General features: G+C 42.3%; 1 pseudogene; it reads right to left on the bottom strand.

Annotated features, from left to right (window-relative positions):
- Positions 1-1034: 1034 nt before the first annotated feature.
- Positions 1035-9719, bottom strand: LOC139028597 (uncharacterized; annotated as a pseudogene).
- Between the last annotated feature and the right edge of the window lie 51 nt (positions 9720-9770).

Here is a 9770-nt window from a genome sequence, read left to right as displayed (position 1 = left end):
TCCAGACCAAATCTGAACCAATCATAGACGTCTATGTTTGGTTCAGGTTTTGTCCAGTCTGGACCTGCCTTGATTTGGCCCAAGCATAGCTATAAATGACATCTTTTCAACTTTCATTGAGCACCAAAAATGAACCTGATTTCAACGTCTGGAAAATATGTATTTTCACCTTTCATTAAGAACCTAACTTCAATGTCTGGAAATAATATAGATTTTGGACATCTTTTTGCTTACTGMGACTATTCTTGTAGGGGCAGACGCCTAGGGCGGCAGAACGGCCAGGACCGGCCCTGGTATGACACATCCATATAGTGTCCATGGTGTCATCAGTGTAAATGTCCTGGACCATAGGCAATATAATTATAACAAGTTCAATGCCAGCATTAATAGTGATACTGTTCCTTGTACCCAAACATGAGGGCTGTCCTCCTCATTGTCTTATGCTGAGGGCAGTATCATAGCCATAGGCTCGGCTGCGTGATTGTGCATGGATAGCATACCTGAATAATGAGCCAGTCATGGGGTTCCATRTGTTGGCCAGTCCCCTTCTGTGTTGGGTTTGATGTGCTTCTCCAAGAAGTTTTGAGCCTCCTCTGCATTGGAAAATGTGTGTTGTGGTCTGGAAGGTCAAGGTGAGTTTTTCCAGGTGTATGAAGCCAAAGCTTGCGTAGCCTTCTGTAAGTTTAAGAAATATTGCCTAGAGTCTTGTCATTCTGTTAGCAAAACCCCACATATCTTGRAAGATATTTTCTAATTTCTCTCCCTCCTGAGGGAGGATTATGAAAGTTTACAGAATAGAAGTATCAAGTAAAGATAGACATACCAATGAATGTGTTTTTACTGATAACAATTGTATTTATGAATTATGTGATTTATAAAACAGGTTGTTTGGATCCTGGGAGTTATAGCACCACAATCCCCGCATTCCACTGGTAATGCTGGTTAACAGTTCCATTAGATTTATCGAGGGCATTATCACTTTTATACAACGGGTTACCAACATATTCAAATGATTGACATATTATCATTAAATGTTATTTTGATTAATTTATTCATACTATTTCATCATTCCACGGGCTATAGTTCCGACACAAATCTAGTGTTACTTCCCAATCCGGCTGGTCGTTCATTCTATCCGTTATGTTGCCAGAGACACAACTCTCTTATCAAATCGCTAACAGTGACAGAAGATTCAGTAACAGAATGACTGCAATTGAATAGGCCACAATAGGAAATCATAGTAGTCTCAAAACAGTTACAGTAAAGAAAAGTATAGTTCAGTACAATATAATGTAATATACTCTACTGGACTTTTCTTTACTGTACTCTTCTGAACTATACTGTGCTGTGACGTCCAAACCTGTGAAACATACTGTAGATGTCTATGATTGGTACAGATTTGGTCCGGTCTTGACCAACCAAATTTGTCTTGTTTGGGGGTAGAGCTTATTAGAATAATACTCAAACATGCAAAGGAGGATTAKATTTTTCTACCTTTGTGTACCTATTCAGAATACATCACCATGAAGAGAATTACACTCATAATTATGCATACATTTCTGTATAGTACAGATCACGATGTAATTATCTTACTGTCATTCTGTTACTGGGTGTTAATTCACTTCACTTACTGTAGTTCAATTACCTAAATAGTTTTTTTTCAAACTCAAGGTGCCACGTCATAGCGGCGGAGACCTCATTCTTTCTGTAGACATATTTGAATCTTAATTTGGAGTAGATATTTAAGAGTTTTTGGAAAACGTGGTAACAAACTGTCATTCTTTTACCAAACTTTGCATCTGCCCTGTTCCTCAAGTAAATGTGTTTCAGTAAAATTTTTAGGCAATTGTTAAAAGTAGACTTCTGCATATAGGTGTATGGCTTGTTAAACTTGGCAATCAATGGTTTTTGCTTGGCATACATTTTAAAGTGAAAAGGTGCATCTCAGCCTCCAGTATTTATGCTGCAATAGTTTGTGTCGGGGGTCTAGGTTCAGTCTGTATATCTGGAGTATTTCTCCTGTCTTATCCGGTGTCCTGTGTGAATTTAAGTATGCTTCCTCTAATTCTCTCTCCCTCTCCCCTCCCGGAGGACCTGAAACCTGGGACAGCCCTGTTGTGCTGCTGCTCCAGTTTCAACTGTTCTGTCTGCGGCTATGGAACCCTGACCTGTTCACCGGACGTGCTACCTTGTCCCGGACCTGCTATTTTCGACTCTCTCTCTATCGCACCTGCTGTCTATAACTCTGAATGCTCGGCTATGAAAATMTACTCCTGAGGTGATGACCTGTTGCACCCTCTACAACCACTGTGATGATTATTATTATTTGACCCTGCTGGTCATCTATGAACATTAGAACATCATGGCCATGTACTGTTATAATCTCAACCCGGCACAGCCAGAAGAGGACCCCTCAGAGCCAGGTTTCTTCCTAGGTTCCTGCCTTTCTAGGGAGTGTTTCCTAGCCACTGTGCTTCAACATCTCCATTGCCAGCCATTTGGGGTTTTAGGCTGGGTTTCTGTATAAGCACTTTGTGACATCGGCTGATGTAAAAAGGGCTTTATAAATACATTTGATTGATTGATTTATTATCAGCGTCACTCTGTTACCATGGAATTGCACACTACATACATTTTCACTACTTCATGTCAAGTAAATGTGAATTAAGGCACTATCATTATCTCACTATAAAACACCAGTATCAAACAGGACAAAGTTGACACTTCATCGGTGAAGCATTTTCTACAGACACCATCACCATATAATCTACTCTGCCTCATCATACTCATTCTTTCCTCAGTTCACCTCATCCAGTTCCCTACTACATTCAAAACCAACAGAATTAACTACAAACTAACTAGTACTAATACATGTCACTATACTCTATTCATGGGCCGTGTGCATTTCCTGTTGGTGTATCCTGAGGTAGCTCCTCTCTGAGAACCTCTTCCTGCAGTGCGTACAGGCAAACGGCCTCTCTCCCTTGTGGAACTTCAGATGCATCTTCAGCTYGTGCTGGTGGGAGAACTTATTCTCACACTGGGGCAGCTGTAGGGTTTCTCCCCTGTGTGGACCCTCTGGTGCCTCTTCAGGTTGGACGAGTGTGAAAAACTGGCCTGGCACAAGTGGCAGCCGAAAGGTTTCTCCCCTGTGTGGACCCTCTGGTGCCTCTTTAGGTTGGACGAGTGTGAGAAACTGGCCCGGCACAGGTGGCAGCCAAACGGTTTCTCCCCCATGTGCAACCTCTGGTGGATTGCCACCTGTTGGGGGAAACTGAAGGCTTTCCCACAGAATAAACACGGGAAGCGCTTCTCTTTGGCGCCGCCACCTTTACTGATGCCGTCTCCACTATGGTCAATTGTCAATGGGCTTGTGTAGCCATTTACTGTTGAGGCACTGGCATTGTCTGAGATCTGGTTTATTAGAGGAGTGTGAGGAGGATGAAGGCCAGGGAGTGTCTGTGTTGTTGCAGGGTCCATGTTCCAGTTGATAGATCCTATAGAAGGCAGGCTGAAGGCAGCACCTGTTAGGGGGTTAACCTGAGGTGCCATCAGTATCTCTGAATCACAACTATAGGAGCAGGACGGAGCATCGATAGCCAAGTCTGTGTCTGTTCTCTCCTGCCGCATACGGACACCTCCTCGTCCCTGCGGACCAAATCTATGCTTRGTCCTGGTCGCAGCCAATCTGTTGTCATGGAGACTAAATCCGGATGTTATTTTGTGTTCGACGGTCCGTTTCCGGTTGTGGTTAACAGTGTTGTTCCCCAGCCCAGAGTTGCGGACGCTGTCCCATCCACTGACCTCCACTATGTCACTTCTGGTCCTTGCCTGCTCATTGATGTCATCACCTGAGACATTGGCTGCACTGGTCTGGGAATCCAAGATGGCCACCCAGMCTCCTTTGTTAGCCTCCAGCCAAKCACCTGCAGGAAGAGGTTACAAAATAGAGTAAAAAAAATATGGCAAAGAAAACTCTACATATGGAGTTATATGGACAAATAGCCATGTGCATCACTATTCCCATTGAAGATCTATTACTGTATGTAGGCTATATGTATTTCTCCCTTACCTTGCGCCCCCATCTTTAGTCCACTCAGCAGGTCAATGCTCTCTGGTCCGTCTTCTATTGTCTCCTCTTTGACCAGCAYCAGATCAGGCTTCCCATCCTCCATGTCTACTGACTGCAATAGTAAAGGTTGGCTTTAGTTGGCACTATTTGGGTTGGACGTGTATCATTGAAAGGCACGTATGCAGACGACACTTATGTATTTGTTATTTGGATCCCCATCAGCTTTTGCAGAAGCAGCAGCTACTCTTCCTGGGGTCCACAAAAAACACAAAGGACGACAAGTAACAAAACACTTATACAGTGATAATCAAGGACAGTCACACAAATGTAAAATTCGATATACAAACAATACAACAAAAAAATGGTGTGTGTTAGTGTGTCTGTATGTGTGTCGCCACTGTCCAAGCCAGTCAATGAGATGCTTGAGTAATTGGAGGTGGGAGTACCATGCGATCATGGCTCAGTATAATACTGCGCATTGCCGTGAATTCGTTTTGCACTTGGACTGAAGAGACCCGTGGTGGCATGTCTTGTGGGGTATGTATGGGTGTGTGAGCTGAATGTTATTTGATTATGCAATCTGGAATTTCCATCAAAGTAATACTTTCGGATGAAAACTAGAATAGAAGCAGTTCATCTCTCGTCAACTCTTTAGGGCTCCCGAGTGGCGCAGCGGTCTAAGGCATTGCATCTCAGTGCTAGAGGCGTCACTACAGACCCTGGTCCGATCCCGGGCTGTATCACAACCGGCCGTGATCGGGAGTCCCATAGGGGCGGCGCACAATTGGCCCATTGTCATCTGGGTTGGGAGGGTTTGGCCGTCATTGTAAATAAGAATTTGTTCTTAACTGACTTGTCTCGTTAAAACACATTTAAAAAATAAAACCCTCAACCAGGAAAGACTGGCATGCATGTTGTTGACGTTAGTTCTGTATGTGCAGTTAAGGGCGAGGCGTGCTGCTCTGTTTTGAGCCAGCTGCAGCTTTGCTAGGTCTTTCTTTACTGCACTTGACCTTATTACCAGACAGTAATCAGGATGGACCAAGACCAGACCCTTAATTAACAGTTGATTTTACAGTACAGTTGATTTGTGTCAAAAACACAACAGACATACCCATCCCCACAACAACTCTGTCATTATGACTTGACCATAAGAGTGTCCGGACGTAATTTAGCCATTCATTGTAGTCATAGCGATCTGTAGAGTTGCTATTTACGCAAGTTTTCTTGTGTCAATTAACTTGTGACATTCCTGGATTACTCATTATACTAATAGTCAGATTTAATCAAGAAATGCAATAGTCAGTTGAAAAAAGGTTAAGGGTACAGGACTGTAAATATCTGGCTGTGTTGGCAAAATCACTACATATCCCATCGAGCCGAGCAGGGGGAGGCTTCCCGTTGTCACAGTTCCAAGACCAGTCAGAAATGTCCAGCTAACCCTACACCAATGATGCCGGTGGATCTCAAAACTGAACTTGGATCCACGTTAAGTAGCAATGATATTCTTTACCACRGTCGTCTTATGACAGACATCTCAAACCAGATATGACTATTCAACAAAACAATAAATAATTTAAGTTTTCCCCCAGCTAATTTCTTAGTTACATGATTGTATCACTAGCAAATGAGTTTTGAAGTTGAGGGTGCAGTATTTATGAAGTTTGGCATAGTTCAGCTAGCCAGCTAGTTTAGCCCACTGAGGTATAAGAACGGTTTAGCCAGGGATAACGAGCTCGGGCCTAGTGCACATGTGCACCATAGTTTGTATGCTCTGATTAGTCATTGAAATGATTGGCAATATCGAAAGGTTTTGTTATCAATGACCCATCAAAATGAATCGATGGAGAAGAATTGGGATTTCTGCCCATGATATCATTTAAGGTACTCATGTCTTTTTTCTATTGCGTTTTATGTCATTTATCTTTGTTTGGTAAATTATGTAAAAAAAAAAAAAAAATATCTACATTTACAATATGTCAACCAATCAGCCTGACTTTTTTTGCCAACTCTTTTGCATAATTTATTTTTACTAGTGTTGTCACGATACCAACAMTTTACAAACGATACAATACCAGGCCAAGTATCACGATACCAAATAGTATCGCAATACCATGGTGGGGGGAAAAAAAAAAAGTGACTTAGCATCCTGTGCTAAGCCACATCCAACGCTTAACATTTTTCAAAAATATCTCCAAAAACATGTCATTGAAATTCATACAACACATTGAACTTAACCTCAGTGTATAATAGAATACTGCATAGAATGGCTGATTTGCTCATATTTGCAAAGGCCTACCTGTGATTTAGCTGGAGGAATGGGAGGAAGGAATATACTGTACATACCAAGGAATAGACGKGCAGGAAGAGCGGACAGAGAGAAAGAAGCAGGTGAGTGAGGGCTGGTAGGGGATGAGGCTGGCTGATGTGATATGCCCATGAATGTGAAGTGGACATTATTGGACCTGCTTATACAAGACAKTCTGTGTGCAATAATAGTGTTTCACATMATTTTTTTAATGACTGTGTAATCTCTGTACCCCACACATACAATTATCTGTAAGGTCCCTCAGTCGAGCAGTGAATTTCAAACACAGATTCAACCACAAAGACCAGGGAGGTATTCCAATGCCTCGCAAAGAAGGGCACCCGTTGATAGATGGGTAAAAAAAAACAAAAAAAACATTGAATATCCCTTTGAGCATGGTGAAGTTATTAATTACACTTTGGATGGTGTATCAATACACCCAGTCACTACAAGATACAGGTGTTCTTCCTAACTCAGTTGCCGGAGAGGAAGGAAACCACTCAGGGATGTAACCATGAGGCTAATGGTGACTTTAAAACATCAACAACATTGTAGGTACTCCACAATACTAACCTAATTGACAGTGAAAAGAAGGAAGCCTGTACAAAATAAAAAATATTCCAAAACATGCATCCTGTTTGAAACAAAGCACAAAATAAATATTCTTAGAGACTTATCCAGAAAGACTCACAGCTATAATCTCTGCCAAAAGTGCTTCGACAAAGTATTGACTCAGGGGTGTGAATAGTTCTGTAAAATGAGTTATTTCCGTATTTCATCTTCAATACATTTGCAAAATTTTTCAAAAAACATGTTTTCTTTTTGTCATTATGGGATATTGTGTGTACATGGATGAGAAAAAAAAAATATTTAATCCATTTTGAATTCAGGGTGTAACAACAACATGTGGAATAGGTCAATAGGTATTATACTTTCTGGAGGCATTGTAATTAATATGGACTATTCTTAGCCCTTTCCTGGGTAGCTGAGATGGACATAATATGGAGAGAAAAATCATAACATTGTTTAACTAAGAGTCAGTCAATCAGGCACTTGTGAGTGACAGTTGGTGTGTGTGTGTGATGTGGGGCTGAAGCTACTGACCCGGAAGCTTAGCTCTCTCACTCCTCCCAAGCTTTTGTGACGGAGGGTGGACAATGAGCTTGTCGTAGCGTGGGGACATTGCTTACATCTGCTATCTGGCAGCTTTCATAGCTGGGATAAGTTATTTCTGCCTCTGGCGCACAGTKRTCGTTGAGGAAGATGTTGGTTCCTCTCAAGTTCTTGGGTCTCTCCAGAACAGCCATCTTGTCCTTGAACCTTGGGAACTTGAACACTATCAGCCTGAAACTGTCACCTGGGCTGGTTACAGGTTTTCCAGAACTGTMGGCGTGCTCCACATCAATCCTCTTCTGATCCATCTGCAGATTTTCAGTGTTCATTTTCTCACTTTGTGTACACTCTGGTATGCCATCGACAACAATGTTATTCCCGTGTGGCTCAGTTGGTAGAGCATGGCGCTTGCAACGCCAGGGTTGTGGGTTCATTCCCCACGGGGGGACCAGGATGAATATGTATGAACTTTCCAATTTGTAAGTCGCTCTGGATAAGAGCGTCTGCTAATTGACTTAAATGTAATAAATGTAATTCCTCCTGGATTGCCCCTCTAGATCGTCTGTTTTCCCAGTCATCTGTAATAGTGATTCACAAACACTTCTGATGTCATCTCGAGTGGACTTAGTTTGTCGTCATCTTGCTGCAAATCTCTTCCATGACATTCACCTCTCCCTGGTCAGATCGTCCATTCTTTTGTTAGTGGAGTCCACCAGTATTAGGACAAAGCTCTTGAAGCCATTTTTCTGTTCATGTAACAATTGCTTGTAGACATATTTTTGTTGATTTACACTGTTTACAACCTTCTTTGACTTCGGGCGACATAATAGTAGCAACCGGGACTCCATGCAATTCCAGCCAACATGGCCGATGGAAACAGCAACAAACAGAAGGGATTTAAACAGCCACAAGTTCAGGACTATCCGAGGTCGCAGCCACAAGGGCTAACTGCGTTGCAGGCTGTGTTCATGTCAAAGAAACCTGMCTAGCTTGATAGCTAACAGCAGCTCTTCAGGACTTTAGGGTTTGGCAGTGWCCCGGGACAGATAGTAGCGGCCCCCAGCAACTGAGCTAACCACGTCGCAGGATTCAAATTAAAGAGGTAGGCTAGTAAAAAAAAGAAAGTAAAAAGTAAAACTTTTTCACAAGCTTCAAAAAAGAAAAATTAGCGCTCTCTCGTTCCGCATGCGTTGCGCTCTGATAACGTCACTCTGCAAGCACTCAGGGGTGTGCCATTGCCACAACTGTTGACCAGGCTGTTAGAGCTGCAATCTGACCTTGATGCCTACAGAGAGACCTGGTTGATTTAAAATGTGTAATTAATTGTGGGCAAGACTAAATACATGTTCTCTAATTCTCACTATTTTTTTCAGATGGACTACATTTCATTGGGTTCCCGCCTATAAATATCTGGGCATTTGGATTGACAAAGATTGAAAGTTATAGATGAGCTAGTTAAAAAGCTAAGATTGAAAGTGGGATTATTTTTTTMAAATAGATCTTTCCTTTCCCTAAATAGCAGAACGCAGATTGTACAGTCAACTTTCCTGACAGTTCTTCACTTTGGTGCCACCATTTACAAGATTGCAGCAGCCACTAGTTTTAAATCGTCAGATGCTGTCTACTATAGCTCCATTCGTTTTATCACAGGTGACAGTTTTAATATACACCTCTGCATCCTGTATCAAATTGGCTGGTCCTCATTAAAGTCTCATGGATCACTTCATTACTCATTTTTGTTTACAAAGCTCAACTACACAAACTTCCAACTCAACTAACTTTGTTGTTAAAGTATAAAAACATGAGATAACCAACCCTGTGAATGGGTTTGAGTAACTCTTGAGGTTCCTTTGGTCTCCACCGAACTAGGTAAATCCACTTTTTGTTTTAATGCAACTCTTTGCTTGAACCAACTACACAATATATTACAATTGGATGTTCTGGTGCCGCTCTGTCTACATAGCTTTATTCAGCTGATCCTAGCTATCCTGCTCTGAGGGGCTTTGTGGATATGAGCCATGACATAAACATGCAGACAGTAGTTTACAGTGGGCTCACCTCAGTGAGACTGTGTGTGGTCCTGTGCTGCTCAGCTGGTTCCTCTGTGGGTTCAGGAGGAGGTGTAGTCTGGTTGTCCTCCATGAACATGGTCCCCTCAGGGTTCCCCAGACCCTCCTCACAGCCCTTCCTCCTTCACCTTCAGCAGCACCTCTGGCCCTCCTCCTCCTGGAAGAGACAGGTGATACAGATTCACAACAATACACTCCCCAAGTACGT

This window comes from Salvelinus sp. IW2-2015, linkage group LG13, assembly GCF_002910315.2.
Source record: "Salvelinus sp. IW2-2015 linkage group LG13, ASM291031v2, whole genome shotgun sequence".
Classification (NCBI taxonomy): domain Eukaryota; kingdom Metazoa; phylum Chordata; class Actinopteri; order Salmoniformes; family Salmonidae; genus Salvelinus; species Salvelinus sp. IW2-2015.
The sequence above is the reverse complement of the archived record's forward strand: the minus strand, read 5'-3'. Positions and strand labels throughout refer to the sequence as shown.